The sequence below is a fragment of the Lissotriton vulgaris genome, chromosome 2_2 (assembly GCF_964263255.1).
Source record: "Lissotriton vulgaris chromosome 2_2, aLisVul1.2, whole genome shotgun sequence".
In the NCBI taxonomy this organism is placed as follows: Eukaryota; Metazoa; Chordata; class Amphibia; order Caudata; family Salamandridae; genus Lissotriton; species Lissotriton vulgaris.
Window position 1 is genome coordinate 58,970,972 of NC_141688.1, and position 17,753 is coordinate 58,988,724.

The following is a 17,753-nucleotide window of genomic DNA, read 5'->3' on the forward strand; positions in this document are numbered from 1 at the left end:
AGCCGAAGGCCCAGCAGCGGGTGGCCAACCTGCCTTTTTCCGGGGATACTTTGTTCGGAAAACACGCAGATGATGAGATGGCCCGCATGAAGGCGGAGGTCGAGACCCTTACGGCTGTGGGCTTGGAGAAGCCCAAAGAGAAGAAATCCTACAGGCCGATCCAGAGGCGCTACGGCGCACAAGGAAGAGGACAGGGGCAGTCTTCAGGACAGCAGCAGCAACAACAGCAGCAGTTCCGGAGACCCTTCCAGAAACGACAGAAGGGTAGAGGGGGACAGCAGTCCTCTACCGCGAACAAGGGCCCAGCCGGGTCTCGACCCTGAGCGGTTAATTCCCCTTCATCCGTTACCCGCTCCGGTGGGGGGAAGTGTTCAATTTTTTCTGGCAGAGTGGAGAAAAATTACTCAGGACAAGTGGGTGCTGAATATTGTTTGCAATGGATACAGTCTTCGGTTCATCAGCCCTCCTCCAGCGATCCCTCCGGTCAGCTCGCAGTATCAACTGCGCGAGCTCCAGGCGGAGGCCGATATCCTGTTAAGGAAAAGGGCGATAGAAGACGTACCTCTGTCCTAAAGAGGAAGAGGTCTGTACTCTCGGTTCTTCCTGGTGCGCAAGAAGGACAAGAGCGAGTTCAGGCCTATTCTGGACTTGCGGCAGGCAAACAAGTGGATTCGCAGAGAAAAGTTTTGCATGCTGTCGTTGCATCAGATTTTTCCTCAGTTGCAACAGGGGGACTGGCTTTGTGCCATAGACCTACAGGATGCGTACTTCCACGTGCCCATCGCGTGCAAACACAGGATGTTTCTGCGATTTAAAGTCGGCGCCAACCATTACCAATACACAGTGCTGCCATTCAGGCTGAAGTCTGCGCCCAGAACATTCTCGAAGTGCATGGCAGTAGTAGCGGCACACCTCAGGAAGAACAAGGTGTTTGTCTATCCGTACCTGGACGATTGGTTGATCAAGGCATCCTCCTTCTCGGAAGCCCAAGCACACTTCCAGAAGACGTGCGTTCTCTTGAACAAGTTGGGGTTGCACATCAACATGTCTAAGTCTGTCCCGATCCCGGTCCAGTGCATTCAGTACTTGGGAGCCACCATCAACACGCTGTCAGCAAGCGTGTCTCCTTCGGAGGAGCGACGGCGATCGATCCTTCGGAAGGCTCAGGCTCTTATGACCGCTCCATCTACAACAGTGAGGACGGTGTCTTCTCTACTGGGGTCGATGGCCTCTTGTATTTTCCTCACTCCTCATGCACGACTACACATGAGACCCCTGCAGGAGTGCTTGGAGGACCAATGGGACCAGAGGAGAAGATCTTGGGACGACAAGATACGACTGTCTCTGCATGCTCGTCAGTCTCTGAAGTGGTGGTGTTCAGCGGAGAATCTCCTCAGAGGGGTTCCCTTCCACAAGGACATTCCCACTCAGACTATCGTGACGGATGCTTATCTCCACGGCTGGGGAGCGCATTCGGGAGACTTACAGATTCAAGGCACGTGGTCTCCGATGGAGTCCATGTATCACATCAATTTCCTGGAACTCAGAGCTGTTCACTTGGCACTGAAGGCTTTTCATCCGTCCTTCCAGACCACCTCTCTGCTTGTACAGACGGACAATACGACCACGATGGATTACCTCAACAAGCAAGGGGGCTCGAGATGGCGCACCCTGTCTCGGGAGGCGCAGACTATCTGGCACTGGCTTCTGGCCAGAGGATTGACGATAACAGCTACCCATCTACTAGGTGTGCAGAATGTTCAGGCAGACGCACTGAGCAGACTGATTCAGGAAAACCACGAATGGGTCATAAACGACAAAGTACTAGGAGAAGTCTTCGAAAGGTGGGGGACTCCAGACGTAGATCTGTTCGCCACCGCCGAAAACAGCAAATGCAGAGACTTCGCCTCCAGGTACTACCAGCAAGGGACGACGGGGAATGCACTCTGGATCAACTGGTCGAACAGCTTTGTGTACGCTTTTCCACCCATTCCCCTGATTCCAGCGGTGCTCATCAAGCTGTCCCAGTCCAGGGCACGGATGATCCTGATTGCCCCGGAATGGCCCAGGCAATGGTGGTTCACGGACCTTCTTCACCGGTCTCTCCTTCCGCACATACGGCTGCCGTGCAGGCCGGACCTTCTCACGAAGTTCGGGGGGCAAATGTTGCACCCCAACCTCTCGTCTTTGAGTTTGGCGGCATGGCTCCTGAGATAGTGCAATATGGCCATTTGAATCTGCCCGAAGATTGCATGGACATACTGAAGGAGTCTAAGCGACCTTCCACTCGGACCTCTTATGCTTACAGTGGAAGAGATTTTGTATCTGGTGTGCGTCCAAGAACTTTGACCAAACGACGTGCAAGGAAGATGGCATCCTTCCTTACCTTCTACATTTGGCGCGGTCTGGACTTAATGTTCATTCCATTAAGGTTCATCTCGCTGCATTGACTGCCTACAGGAAAAGCCCTTCACAGACTTCTTTCTTCCAGATCCCTGTGATCAAAGATTTTTTGAAAGGCTTGAAGGAAGTGTTCCCTCCTGTCAGGCTTCCTTCGCCTTCATGGGAATTGAATGTGGTGCTGTCCAGATTGATGAAGGAGCCTTTTGAACCCATTCATACGGCTTCGTTGCAGCATCTGTCCTGAAAGGCGGCGTTCCTCGTGGCCATTACATCGGCCCGCAGGGTGAGTGAAATTCAGGCTTTGTGTTTCCAAGAACCTTATACTGTATTTCATGCTGCTAAGGCTGTTATGCGTACTCACCCTAAATTTCTTCCCAAGGTTATTTCTGATTTTCATGTCAACCAGACTATAACTTTGCCTACGTTTTTTCAGAACCCTTCATCTCCAGCGGGAAGGTCCTTACATTCCCTGGATGTTAGGAGGGTGTTGAAATTTTATCTGGATAAGACCAAAGGTATTCGTAGGTCAGACCAATTGTTTATCAATTATGGATCGGTCAGGACGGGTCTTGCGACCTCTAAGCAGTCAATCTCTAGGTGGATTGTGTCCTGCATACAACTGTGTTACCAGAAAGCTAATAAGACCTTAGGAGGTAAGCCTAAGGCTCATTCCACCAGGGGCAAAGCTGCCACGACAGCCTTGCTCCGTAATGTGCCGATTGCAGAAATTTGCAAGGCCGCCACTTGAAGTCTGTTCATACCTTTGCTAAGCATTACTGTCGGGACACTGATGCCAGGGCAGATGCTCAGGTTGGACAGGCTTCGCTGCGGAATTTGTTCGCACAATAGTGGTGTTGATTTCTTTCTCCACCGACGCTTTGGTGTGGGGATGGGCTTGCCATTCTATTCACTAGATTATGACTATACACAGAGATCCCCTACTACAGAAGGAGTAGTTTCTGTCCTGTAACTCCAGTTCTGTAGTAGGGGTATCTCTGTTATAGTCATAAGCGCCCGCCCTCTTCCCCGGTGGAGAGATATTCATGTAAGGAATGCTACAGGTCTGGCGTGTTACGCCTTCAAAAAGAACTGAAAGTAAAAGGGACCTGCAGTGCATTCTGGGATACTGTGAAGTTCTGGAAACTTCTCTTAAAGGCACAGTATCCTGTTTTGAGCCACATAATGGCATCCTATGGGGCTTGTCTGTCCATGTCTTCCTCTCTATCATTCCAGAGGGTTTTTGCTGAAGGCAAGGGAAATCTGGACAGGCTTTGCTGTTTGTGGGTTTTTGGTGGAATTTCTAGTTGAAGTACTGGACAGTGTAGCCTGTTTATAGGCTGCATTATATGTCTTTAAATTCTCTCTTAAGTGTCTGTGCAGTTCTGCATTTTTTTCAACACTTTAAGAGATTATTTTTATATTGCTCCGGGGTCCACGCACATGGGCGGCACTATTCACTAGATTATGACTATAACAGAGATACCCCTACTACAGAACTGGAGTTACAGGACAGAAACTACTCCTTCTTGCATTACGAACTGCCTGATTCTTGCATTACAAATCGCATCGTTATTACATTACGAACTGCCTGATTCTTGCATTACGAATCGTATTTTTCTTACATTACGAACTGCCTGATTCTTTCATTACGAATCGCATTATTCTTGCATTACGAACTGCCTTATTCTTGCATTACGAACCGCATTATTATTGCATTTCAAACTGCCTTGAATGAAGGACTGTCTTATTACTACATTATGAACTGAATTACGAACTGGATAGCATTGCATTAGGACTGCATTAGAGATCGTGAATTGCTCATTAATACCGCAAGAACCAACAAGTGATTGCTGGCCTAATAACCAGCCAGGTGAAATTTTATGAATACGCATATTTTGGATTTCTATCGTTTGGTCTCATAGTATTCCTTTTTATAAAGATACCGCTATTTTTGTGAACCCAATGTGATGTTCATCTGTGGTGTTATCACTGTGTTACTGGGAGTGGGATTGCAAATATTTTACACATTGACTTGGAGATAAGCCTGTCTGCTCGTGCCAAGCTACCAGGCGGTGAGCAGGAGTTATCCAAGAGTGTGTCCCTCCTTACCCTGACTAGAAGCAAGGGCCCCTATTTGGACTAAGGTACCTACCTCAGCCAACTAGATACCCCCAGTTCTAACAATCCCATATCTAGGAAATGGGGATAAATCAATCTGGGAACAAATCCATGAATGCAAAGTGGTAGAGGAATACTGGAGGTGAGTAAGTGAGCAGATAGAGAAAGTATGGTAAAGCAGTGGCTGTCAAAGTGTGTACATTTATGGAATTTGGACTGTAGCGCTGCATTAAGAAATACTGGCAGTCAATTCCTATTGACAAAGTAGGACTGTCTTTAGAGGCCATCTCTACTGGAAGTGCTATAGAAGAAGTGGTCATAGGTGAAGCAGAACCGAGTAGCGAGGTAAAGACGCTTGCAAGCAGATTATTTGGTATTTGCAAGCTGCAAGGACGTTGTCCGACGTTCAGATTGCACTGCGCGTGGAAATGAATGTTTGATGAATATATAAAGGTGACATAAATAAAGAATCAGAAATGTGGGCAGCAGAATTAAAGGCTATTCAGAAACAATCACATACATGAATTTCACGTGTTAATGACTATTGTATGAGCTATTTCTGCTATATAATGTTTGGTTAGTAACGTTAACTTTTTGCGCTAAAAACAAAACCACTGTTGGAATCAAAGATGTGGCCTCATAGTGTATAAAAGATGTAGGTTTATTAAGTTCAGATCAGGTTACAAGTAAATGAGGTTAAACGGGTAAAACCCCACCGGGAGCAAGGTCCTTGCTGCTCAGCCCATCCACTCCTGCTGAACTCACCCAAACACACACAACATTCTAATGACCTCACACACCGGCTGAGTAGCAGGGAAGAGAACATTACTGGACATCTATGGGGAGGATGCATTATACTCAACAGTAGATTACAACAACTGTACTTTACTGAACCATGTTTTTTCTGGCATTGGCCAAGGTAGGCCCAATTCCCATTTTGAAATTCCTACATGACCATGTTTTCATTTCTTACTTTTTCGCATGTGGCAAAATATGCACAATTGAAATACTTTGTTGACGTGTTCTTCTTGATGAACTCTAGAGGAAGCCTTCTGTCACAGTGTAACTGTTCAAAGTTCTTCCTGGTTGTTTTTAATGGGTCTGTTCATATTAGGAGTATGCCATTGTTTTGTTTGTAACTGCCATCATATCCAGTGATATTAGGTCAATAGGGAACTAATTCTTAAGGATGGTGTTCAGGTGATGATGTATTAGTACTGTATTGTGACCCTTTGAACCTATGTACCTTTTGCTCACCTCAGACTGACTGTTATTTTCACTGAGTATTTTCCTCCATGTATTGCGTAGTGGCGTGCTGGCTAGCGGAACAGGTTTAGCCGTGAATTGGGTAGCAGTAGGATATACTGGACATGGGAATTATACTGAGAAGAAGATAGATGATTTATCTTTCCCGATGCAAACAACCTCTGTTTGGCGCCAGATTTAAATATATTCTGTTGCTCAATGTGCGACTGTAGTTCCAACATGTTCTGCATACCTTTCTCATCCCCCCCTCCCTTTTCTTGTGAGTGCTTAGCGGGCTCTGCTTCCAGTCTCCTGTCAATCCTGTCATCAGAGTCAGGAGAGAAGGGTGTACATTTTCTGTTTGTTCTTAAATGTAGCCGTGGCTTAGTGTGTCAGGCATGAGCTCTCCACTTCCCTTCTCCTCTCTCATGCACTCCTGGTAAAGCGATCAGCCATGACTCTCTTCCGCGTCTGTCAGGAACCACCTTCTCTTGTGGCTAATCCTTTCCATTCACAGACCGTACAGCAGCGGGAACATGCCTCTCTGATCTTTAATGTAGTCATCACTCACTCATCCTGCCAGTCAGTCGTATAGATGGCAACTGAATATATGACATTATCTTTTACTCGGACTTGGTTTTCGTCTATCGGGGCAAACTGGAGCTTGGAGGCCTGGTCTCTAAAGCGAAATTTGAAACTTCCAGTTCAAGCAAGCTTGGCGCTTTTGGCTGGAAACTGGGAGCTGCCTGATTTGGGGAAATTTGACAGCTGTGTAATCGCTTGGTGTACAGAGTGATTGTCTACATTTATAACCACAGTTTAGCTATCTTGCTTGCTTTAATCTACGGTAAAGCCCTATAATCATGAGTGCTTGCCTAGGAAGATTAATATACTATTTTACTTTTGGAAGAAATTCCTCACGTTGTGCTTTGTTTTTGAAGGAAAAAAATCGCCACCCAAAAGGAACTTTAAAAATACTGTGTAACCTTAAGGTGTTTGCTCAGTTCTCTCCCGCCTTTGGTGTCTTATTTGGAAGATGTGCTGTTGAGTTTAGGAGTGTGGTGGTTTGGACTCTTAAAAAAATAAAAAAGCAAAACAAGCACTGCAGAAGCCAGTAACTTTTTTTTGTCAGAGCAGGGTTTCCTATTCTTTATGAAGAATGCAGTATGTAAAAAGGCATTCAGAAATGGCAGCTCGGGAGTGGTTGTGCAGTACCTTATTCGTAATAAATAGGTGAGCTCATTTTAAGATGGCGGCAGAGATGGCCCGGTAGAAATGCCTCGGGATCTATCGAGCCCTTGCAAAAGTTTGAAAAAGAAAAAAAAAGCTTGCTATAAAGAAGGCACACATTGTCCCAGCAGCTCAGTCTCTGAAGGGGACTAATTTTATGGGGGCAGGATTCAAGCAAGCCGGGCTGAAGACGGCTGGAATGCCTGAAACCGGTCCTCGGAAGCTTGTTTCCGGTCCAGGGAAGACATGGCTTGGCAGTTCGGGATGGACTGTTCCCATGAGGCACAGGGTCAGACTGATTTGCATATAGCCATGTCTGAACTGGGGTGGCAGAGTGGGCTAAAGAACGGTGATGGATTAAACCCAGATCTTTTGACTGGGTGTGAGTGTTTGATTGATTCAGATGCTCCGTCCATCACCACCCCCTTTTGTACCGCTTTTGGCCGCCATAAGTGTGACAGGGTATGCTCAGACGTGAGTCCCTTGCTCACTTTGCCACTGGATTCAAGCAAGCCGGGCTGAAGACGGCTGGAATGCCAGAAACCGGTCCTCAGAAGCTTGTTTCCGGTCCAGGGAAGACATGGCTTGGCAGTTCTGGCTGGACTGTTCCCATGAGGCACAGGTTCAGACTGATTTGCATATAGCCATGTCTGAACTGGGGTGGCAGAGTGGACTAAAGAACGGTGATGGATTAAACCCAGATCTTTTGACTGGGTGTGAGTGTCTGATTCAGATGCTCCGTCCATCACCACCCCCTTTTGTATTGCTATAAAGAAGGCACACATTGTCCCAGCAGCTCAGTCTCTGAAGGGGACTAATTTTATGGTGGGAGTGCACGAGAAAAATGCTTTCTTTCACATTTGGGAGCACGTGTCTCAAGCCTCGAGCCGAGGGCATGCCTTTCTTTATCTCCAATACAGAGACATTCTTATTGTTTATTCGAGCATTAAATTGTTCTGCAAATCTATCAAAAAACAGTTTATTGGCACGTTTGTCCCTGCTGGGAAAGCCTTGTTCAATGGGAATTTTATCTCCAGGGTCAGACTTTGTAAGACTCGTCTGCGAGATTGCTGTTATCATTAAAAACAATGTTCGTTCTCAATCAGAGTGTCATTGTATTCTGGTAACCCCACCCTTAAGGTTTATCTTCCGCTTTAAGTATTTAGAAGTAGAAGAGAGGGGTTGCATGTTACTTGATTTTACTATATTTGTTTTTATTCCCATTTATTGAGTGTGAAATGTCCATCTTTCAGAGCATTTGAATCAGCTGGCCTCTCTGAAGAACAGATACAGCACAGCTATATCAGTGCATCCTTTCCCTTAATTGCACCAGTGTAAGGTTCACGCATACAGCATGCCAAATTGACTGGCAGTTCAACCTTCCCTCACTCACCCATTCCTACCAGGCAGCAGCGGACCATTCCATCACATGGGAAACATATTACGCATTCGGAAATAGTCGTTCATGCTATGGTTCTCTCATGTATTCCAAAAAATACCAATATAGCTCCGTTGCCATAACCAATTGTATAAGAAACAAACAACTCTATCATTTATTTCCTCATATTTAAGAAACTGGCTACTATGTACAGCTTTTGCTGCCTTTTAATAAAAATTCAAAAAAAGAGCGCTGAACATCGGAACAAAAGCCGAAGTTTTTAGTCTAATTTAAGAGGCTGTTGAAGCTGGTCTTAATACTGTGAAAGTGCAACCTCCACCCCCCCTGGAATATCTTTAGAAAAAATTTAAATTAAATAAAATCATTCTTCACACTTGCGCTATGAAAGTTTTAGAATTTGCCTCAAATTTTTCGATACAGAAGTCCATGTCTTCAGGAGACTCATAAATTGAAAGGATCAAAACGTGTCTATGCCATCCAATTAGAGAGGACAGCACATGAACTGACAAAAGTCAGTTGCCCCAAATAACAGAACCACTTTAGCTCTAAGGACATTTTTAGGTCTCGCCTAGGCAGCGCGCATGTGCTGCTCTTAGGAGAGGGCCTTAAGCAGTCGGTCTTCACTTTTCAAGCACTCGCGGCGGCACCCACCTTGCAGGAGCGAGCAACGGCGCCCTGTTTGTAATTGACGTGGCCGTGCCGCTGCTTGCTCCTGCAAGTTGGATGCCTCCACAAGCACGAGTACGAGTGCTTGAAAAGTGAAAGCAGTAGTCTCCCCTCACCTCACGTGAGATGTAGCCTTGTACCTAATTCATCATGTCACCATGACATCACTATGTCACAGATGATACCATATATTTTCAGGCCGAGGGAAAGCAGGGTAAGATATGGAGACTATCTTGACAGGATTAACCATTACGTCCCTAAAACTGATCGAATTGTGCACCTGAAAATATAACCTTGTGTTTCCTAACATATTGACTCAACAACAGCTCCTCCTTACCGCTGCAGTAGTGGTCTGCCCCGTGTGGCTTTCCTTGTCTTCACGTTCCCTGGTCCTCGTAACATCACAATGCAGGGCTACCACATCACTAGCATTCTCGTCACGAGGTGCCACTTCCGGTGCTTCTATGATTGGATGAAGGCTTTCATATCAATTACAATGTTTACAATTTCTTCCATCCTTGTTTAAAATAAATGATACATTCAACATAAGGCTCATGCTCCCAGTTTGTGTGCCTAGACCTTTTCCAGTTATGGAAGCATTTACATTGGCCAAGTCCACATCTGTGTCCAACTCTCTCCTCCCTCTGGTAATAACATTCCATTGTCCAATTACCTACTTTGCTTTCCAGAATAAATTCTGATTTCACTGTTGTACAGACCGCAGGAAAGATGTACACGAAACCGGTCCCAATCTGTTGGGTGGAACGCACTTTGAGACTCTCACCCTACCCCGAGTTGCCGGCCGTCTTATGTCGTTCCTTACCTCTGTAAACATGACTTCAGGGGCTGGCTGTGGTTCTCCCCGCCTCTCACGAGGGCACTGCTGTACGGATGTTTTTCCTTCTGTGGTGCCCCTCCTGTGCCTTGGCCGAACACTCGCTCTCCGCTATCTGTTGCTGTTTGTTCCACTTTGAAATCACCACCTGGGATATTTGGTTCCGAGTCTCCGCAGGTCTGATTGGGTCCCCTCTCATCAGGTGTGGTAAAGATGGAAGGAAGATTTCTTATATATGGTAGCACAACCAAAGCGTTCAAATATTGCAAGTTCCTATCCTAGAGCACGTAATGTTCGTACTCATGACGCATGGCCTCTATGTGCTTTACAGTGCCCGAGTACACAGGGATCAGTATGTGCTTTTTAGGATGATGACCTGCAGAAGGATCAGGCTCCTCCCTGTCTGCCCACAGCTAGCCCAAACTCGTTAGCTGTTTCACAGTATTTGGTGGTCCCTCTATACATGGCTAAACATGTAGGATGTGTGACTGTATTTTTCTGCATACGTCACAGACTTTGTTTTGCTGCTCCACCCTACTCTGACCTAAATAACTGGCTATATGGGGCTGCAAGGCCCCCACATCCTAACCTGATGTTTACAGAAAGAGAGAGCATAAATCTTGCATAGCAAATAGGTCTCGCTTTTGGGACCTTATAAGTATTTAGTTATGCAGCACAATATCCTTGGTGCAACATCAATTGTTGCATGGCTAAACACTTATAAGGTCCCAAAGGCGAGACCTATTGGCTATGCCAATGCTTGTTACCCTTACCACTCATTTTGTGAAAAATACAGTAGCTTAAAAGAACTGTTACACTTATGTATGGCTGCATTGAATCATCTTGGGCCTAACAAGCTATTTTAATTGTTTATTGCAGATATGTTCATGTGTTCACAATATATGGCACTGACTTTTTTGTTACCACAGCTGTAATGTATCATTTCCTTTTTATTGCTTAACCTAATCTTTACGCTTATTGATGAATAATTGTTTACAATATTTTTACTGTTTTTGTGTGTATGTGTATGAAATTGGGTTATTAGTTGTAATATAAGGGTCATTCACAAATAATGGATCCACAATAGTCTACTTACTTGGAACTTGCTTGCTACTTGCTTACTTGACTCTCTCCAGATAGAGAAGCAGCACAGCCCAAGGCCTACTCAGGGAAGGTGGTGTGGGCTAATAATCTCCACTTGCTGGTACGCAAAAACACTCAATAAATTGTCCAGTCATGGCATTAATTTACAAATATATACCTTTGTTGACACCCTCATTTTGAATTTCACCCCTAGTGGGTCTTGTGCCCCACAATCACAATACCCCCACCTATACCAAATGCAACACCACAATATAAGGGAGTGTCACTTCAAAGCAGGTCTAGTGTTTTTAGGAAGGGGTAACCACATTAATATATCACAGGCCTATCAACTTTGTCAGGATGTCGCCACAGTTTTAAAACCATAAGCATCTGATAGGATTCACCATGTAAACCAGTTGAATCAGCAATTAAATGCAAATGCATTCTATGCTAAAAAAACATGTCATTGTTCACTATTACTACTATTAATAAAACATTGTTGAAAGCAATGATCAACATATGGGTTAGAGTCTTTCTTTTACTCTCCTCTGGCCACAGAATGCAGCCATAGGATCAACCACAAGGGGTCCTCACTTCCCGAGCGCTATGAAAAATATTTTTTTGCTGCCCTTGGACCACATGTGTGTATTCTATTGTCATAGGGATGTCCTGGTCCCACACCCCGATTCTGTGGCGGATGTTGAGGAAGCTGTGAGGTAAGCTCCAATGCCCATGCAACGCTGCTCGACCTGTGCTGCTGGTTACCAGCGGCAGAGACGGTATCTGCATTCTCCCTGCTTGCTCCATGCGGGCTGGACATGGATATTGTGTTACACACCCTGCCTGCGTCCCGTGAGACGTTTACCGGACATAGAAGATCCTGTTAATCCAGTATACCAGATTCGAGACCTCTCGTTCACGAAGGGCACTGTGATTTTCCTGATGAAGGGCATGTGATATAATGCCCGAAATGCATTGGACACGTTTGAAATACAGTGCCTGATTTATATATGATTTTGAAGATACAATCTCGATATGAATATGAACTGAACTTTGAAATAAACCAAATCTAAAAAGAAATTACTTTGAATGAAAGTCATAGTTTATTCTAAAGACGATCAGTTGTGTGCCAACTAAGGGATGACACTAGAGACTCTCTAGCCTCACATTCTCAACACACCCTGCTTGCTCATGGCACGGTGAGTGGGGGCAGCACACTGTCACGCGGGGGTGGGCCGGGCCCTCACCCTCTCCTCCTCAATTCGGGGCCAGGGTATTGGGTCCCGGGCCCCAATCAAGGTTGCACTGGGCACCACATAGTAGGGTCCCAGGTGCCTTGTGGGAGCTTGGGGAAGGGGGCCCCACACACGTCCCTCTTTCTTAATGGTAAAATTAAGTCAGCTGCATCAACACTTAGGCCCTGGACTACCATGGGTAATTTCAGTGATAGCTGGGGAGTGCCACACGCTCTGTTTCTTTTTTAAAATGTCACCGGTCAAATCTTCCCAGCTCATATCTTGCTCATATCATATCATCGTTGGATGGATTTTCTCTGTCTTTGACTCATTTTGCTCCTGGTGTTGAACTCTACCCACTATTGCCATTTTCAACAGGCCTCATGCCCTCTAAACGGTCACACTTTTCTGGGAGCTTGGTTATCTGCCTGCCAGTGCCAGCCTTCTCTATCTAGCTCCTGGGGCTCCTCTCCTCTGATGGGGGCGACTGAAAAATTCGACTGAACATACGCGTGGATATTTCACTCACTAATTCTGATGTTCCCTGATGAAGGTGTGGTTAAACACCGAAATGCATTGGAACACGGATTGTCTTGAATTTTGAAATGAACACAAAGTGAATAAAGCAACCTTTGGATTTGAACTTAAGAAGTACATGGAGTAATCTTTTCAAAAAACGCACTGATTGAACTGTTGAAGTAAAACTTTGCTGGAGATTCCAGCAAACAAATACTGGTGCCTAGGGTGATACACTTATGAGGTAATAAGTGTACAGCTAGAAGGCATCTTGTGCCTCCCCATCACAATCAGTTAGCAGAGCACCCTCCTGCCCATGCTCTCAAGCCCCAAAGCCTTCTAGCTGTCTGGCAGAGCACTTGGAGTCTAGATGTCCCCCTCACTGGACCTCAGGCATAAGAGAGGCCAGCCCCACTGGCCTAGAAATACCCTCTAGTCCTGGGGGTCAACTGGTGACAAAGTCCTTAGCAGGGGATCTGGTGGTTTCCCATTCAAACTGTCCATTGTCCGCTTTCATTGCTTTCCAGGTACAGGGTCTTGTTCCTTGTTTCTCTCTTTTGTAATGGGGTTTGTAAGTGGAGGTGGAAAGTTCTTGGTGCCATGCACCCCTGGCGTCCTAGGATGCCACATCATCACTCCACCCCGTCTCAACTCTCCTGAACAGCATTCAGGGACAATTCATTATGGCACAGTCAAGTTTTCTCTATGAAGAGCTCCCACGAGGGCCTCAGCTCCGAAACTAGATGACATCAGTGCAAGATCCCTGCTAATTTTGTGTAGCGGGTCAGTTTAGACTTTCTTTTTGTAAGGCACACTTTTCCTTCCAGAGCTTCTTAACCACATCCGCGCTAGTTGAATTCTCCTTCTGTGCTGAGATTTTAAAAAACCCATGCTCCATGACGAGCTGGGCTCGTCATCAGTGTGCGAGGAGGCTACACCATGACGAGCCCAGCTCGTCATGAGCCTGGAAGGGGTTAATGTACTTGGAGCATGGGTTTGAGTTTTGCTGTTTCATTACTGAAGTAACCATGTCTATTAGATCCAGGTAATACTGCTTTCCTTTTAGAGTGGTAAGAGTAGCAATACTGACCGGCACAATGATCTTAGCGACAAATGTTTTCCTAAATTGAAGGAAAAATGTCAGTTTATGTAGCTTTTTGGAGAATATTAATCATCATGTATCTCTTTAAAGGGCAGAGCAACTAATCCTGGTACTGCAGTTCCAAGGACTTGACAGTGTGGTTCCTTTTTAAGAAACTGGATATGCCACTATAGTTACCACAGGGTCAGAAGTTAAAGACGTCTTTCATTGAGAAGGACACGAGCATCCACTCCAAGAACAATTGCTCTTCAGACTTGGCATCCTGCTTTAGTTGGAAGGGCAATTTCAACCTGTTTTTTTTATAAATGTTGTTGGCATTTGAGTTTTTGCTTTTCCTTGTGTATAGGAACCCCGAATTTGCAAAACCTGGTGCTTGCACTCTTTGTGAAGTCACAGGTTCTGATACTCCTGATAAGTGATGTTGAATTTTGCTAAATGCTGTATAACCCATGGGGCCACAGAACGACAAAACCGCTTCCACAAGAGGTTCTGCTGAACGTGCTAGTGTTATATGTATGCTCATCAACTAGAACTGGCTATGAACCTAGAATTCAAGGAGACCCTCACAATCATGCCACACTCTTGGTGAAGTGGAATTCATTACTGTACTTGTTTTTGCCTGCTTACAGACCACATTAAGCGACCCACTGCTGAAATACATTTTATAAACCGGTCCAGAAACTTATAGTGGTCTTTGGGCTTGCCCATTGCTCACCATTGATTGGCGTTTTTGTCACTTTTATATGCTATCTTGCTTTTTCATTAGCTTTTCTTCCTCTTATTATGTTTGTCACTCCTAAGGAGCAGTAGGCCTTCCTAGCATCTTTTTGTCCAGTTGCTACTCCCATCCTCTTATGCTTGATCCCCACCAACACTTTCTGTAATTCTTCCACCCCCAGCTAGTCCATTTCTTTCCTAAACCCAAAGCTTCTTGATTTTTGTCTCACTCCTCATCACTCCCCTCTGCAACTGCACATCTTACCCCTTGCCCATCATACACCCTTCCCACCCCTTACTGCTGTCAATGGGTGGCATTCACATTTTTTTTTTAATTCAAAGGGTTTTATTAGAGAAAGAAAATTACCTCCTGCTCTCCACTATTGCTCCCCTGTCCTTCTGACGCTACTCTCCCACCATATCCTTGCCCCTCCTTGTAGGTTTTAATCGCCCCCCCCCACACACTTTTTTTAAGTGGTCATCATTTGCCGGGCCACTCCCATCTTCAAAAACATCTTGCAACAGTAAACAAATAACGCTGTGGGCAATTTCAAGCATGCCATTGTATCTTTTTTTGTGCTGTACAGCTACTTCAAAAACATTTTTTTCTCTTTGCCAGTCTTGAACAGCATTGGAAAAAGCACTGTCAACGCCAGAAGGCCCTCATTAGCAGCCAAAAGGTAAGACCTATTGACTGCAGGTGCTTGCTATGGACAGTGCCATTTTACTTTGTTGGAGATGTTTGCTCCCACTTTCTGTCCTTCCTTTATCTTTTGCGCCATGGACGAGTTTTAATGTTCTCTCTTTTTAGATGTACTGAACGACGATTTAATACTCACTTGAGCTTTACTGAATACCATGTATAGAAATGTCAATCTGCAGGTTTGCTTAGAGCAAAGTGCGTGTGTGGTGACTTGATGTTCCGGTGAAGTGCTTCCAGTTGCATGTGATTGGACTTTCCTGAGGTATTTTCCCGCCAGAAGCGGCGGATATTGTATTGTATTGCCCTTTTCGGGCGTCCTCGCCACCCCTTCCTCTTATCTTCCCAGCACCTTTCTGCATCTGGCGACGAAGCGCAGCTTTGAGCTGAGCACCGAACCTGCGTCCTCGCCGAGCCGTGTTTACCGTGCCTTTGTGTTTGCTCCCTCGTGCTGTAGCCCAGATGTTCCTGCTTGGCTCGAGGGTAGCTGCTGCTCGGATGGCAGCTCCAGATGTTCCACGCGCAGTGCGGAGGCAGCAGTTCTGTGCAGATGGGAGCCGTTGCTTCCATGCCCAGGGCGAGCACTCAAAGCGTACAGCGGTAGAGCCTATGGGGCGACTAAAGCAGCTATTATTAGCCCTCGGTTTAAACGCCTGGAATATGATTACATTTCTGATTTTGACATCGGGGGACTGTGGTTCAAGTCTACCACCTGTATATTCAGTAGTCCTTTATCTGTAGCACACACGTGCTACGTGTTCAGCGTTTGTGCAGTTTATGCTCTTGTGTGTGCCATTTGTGTGCCCTCATTTCGGTGTATGCTGGAATGTTTATCTCTATGTCGTTTTCTGGATAGCGCTAAAGTAATGGGTTCGTTCCAGTATTCTGTTTTCAGTGAAGGGTTGTGCTCTCGTTATTAAAGGAAGGTTTTATCGGCAGTAAAATAATTGGTTGCATTTTGTTTCTACTTGAGGCGATATACTCTGCCAGTGCCGTGTATGTGTCCGGGCATATACTTAACTTTTACGGTGCCTGTTGTAATGATTTTCATTGCACTATCTGGTTTGCACACATTAAATGTTGCGGGGGTACTTCGATCACATGGACCTAAATAACATGTGCATAGCAGACCGAGCACAATAATGAAGGCAAAGCGATTGTACACATACGGTACATACCCCCAACATTTACTTCCACGTTTAAGTGCGTACCGTTAAAATTAAAATCGAAAACTGAAGTGTATTTATGGGAAAACATTTAACTTCGACGGAGTTCTGTACTTTAATGCGATATTTTACTCATTATGTTTTACATTATTGTAAATTTCAAATCCCATTGTACATACCTGAAAGAAACATGGACATTATACCCCAGCTCAAAACAAGCATTTTTTTGTGCAATTGGTCTCATATTTGCGAGAGCTAGAACATTGGCGTAAATGACAATGTCTTTTACCTATGTGTTTTGGTTTGGAGTGTAGTGGATGTATATGTGTGGAGTGGAATTATGTGGGCTGTATTGGAATTGTTGCTTCTGGTATGATGTGTAAATCTGTGGTGTGTATTGGCGGTATGTGATGTGTTGGGGAATTGTGTTGTGTATTTGTTTGGTGTGGAATTATGTGGTGTATATTGGAAATGTGTGGAGTTTAATTGTGTGGCAGGAAGTGTGTGGCGTTAAGCAACATCATGCTCATTGGATATATGTGTTATGGTGCGGGTTGCATTTATGTGGATTGCTGGTATGTGACATAGAGTGCATTTATGTGGCGTGTATATATGGTGTATTGAGAAGAGTGTGATTATATGTAGTGCAATTATGTGGCGCTGAGTGGTTTTATGTGGAGTGTAATTATGTTGTGTGGTTTTGAATTGTGTAGAATTTCTTGGCATCGTTTCTAGTGGTATTAGGTGGCATGGTGTGGAGTAGTATATTGTGTGGAATTATGTGGCATGTTGCGAAGGGGACATTTTATATGTACAGTGTAATTATGTGTTGGAATTCAGTGGGTATGAGTAGTGTAAATAATTTGCAGGACGTCTAGATTGGAGTGTAATTAAGTGTAGTGGAATTATGTGGAGTTGAATTGTGTTGTGCGGAGTATAATTATACGGTGTGGAGTAGAATTCTATATCAGAGTGGTATTATGTCAATTGGAATTTTGTGGCCTGGAGTGGAGTTAAATTATCTGTAGTTTATTGATTTGTAAATTATGTGGGATGGAGTGGAATGATGTGCTGCGGTAGTGTGTATAGTTGAATTATGTGGCATGTTGTTATGAGATGTTAAAATGTGTAGTGGATTTATGCAGCATGGATTTGTGTGTTGTGGCATTGTGTGACACCTTCAGCTAGTTCTGAAGCTTTACCCCGGATGCTTTACCCAACAGAAAAACTGAAACTATTTGTTCTGACCAAAATGCTACTGAATATGTATGTCACTTACCTTCATAATCTATATTGAAATATTTTTTTATTCAGTGCCTAACATATTTTGGAAAATAA

At 44.9% G+C, this 17,753-nt stretch overlaps 1 protein-coding gene across 8 annotated transcripts in view; it reads left to right on the forward strand.

The window, feature by feature from the left end:
• The window catches only part of HMG20A (high mobility group 20A), a 265,307-nt gene that overhangs the window by 99,004 nt on the left and 148,550 nt on the right, over positions 1 to 17,753 (forward strand). For 3 of the 8 annotated variants that reach the window (XM_086959289.1, XM_086959286.1, XM_086959290.1), the window contains exon 3: positions 15,169 to 15,229. The exons of the other annotated variants lie outside the window; for them this stretch is intronic. The gene's annotated coding sequence lies outside the window, so the exon portion shown is untranslated. The remainder of the gene's footprint in view (positions 1 to 15,168; positions 15,230 to 17,753) is intronic. 8 annotated transcript variants of the gene reach the window in all.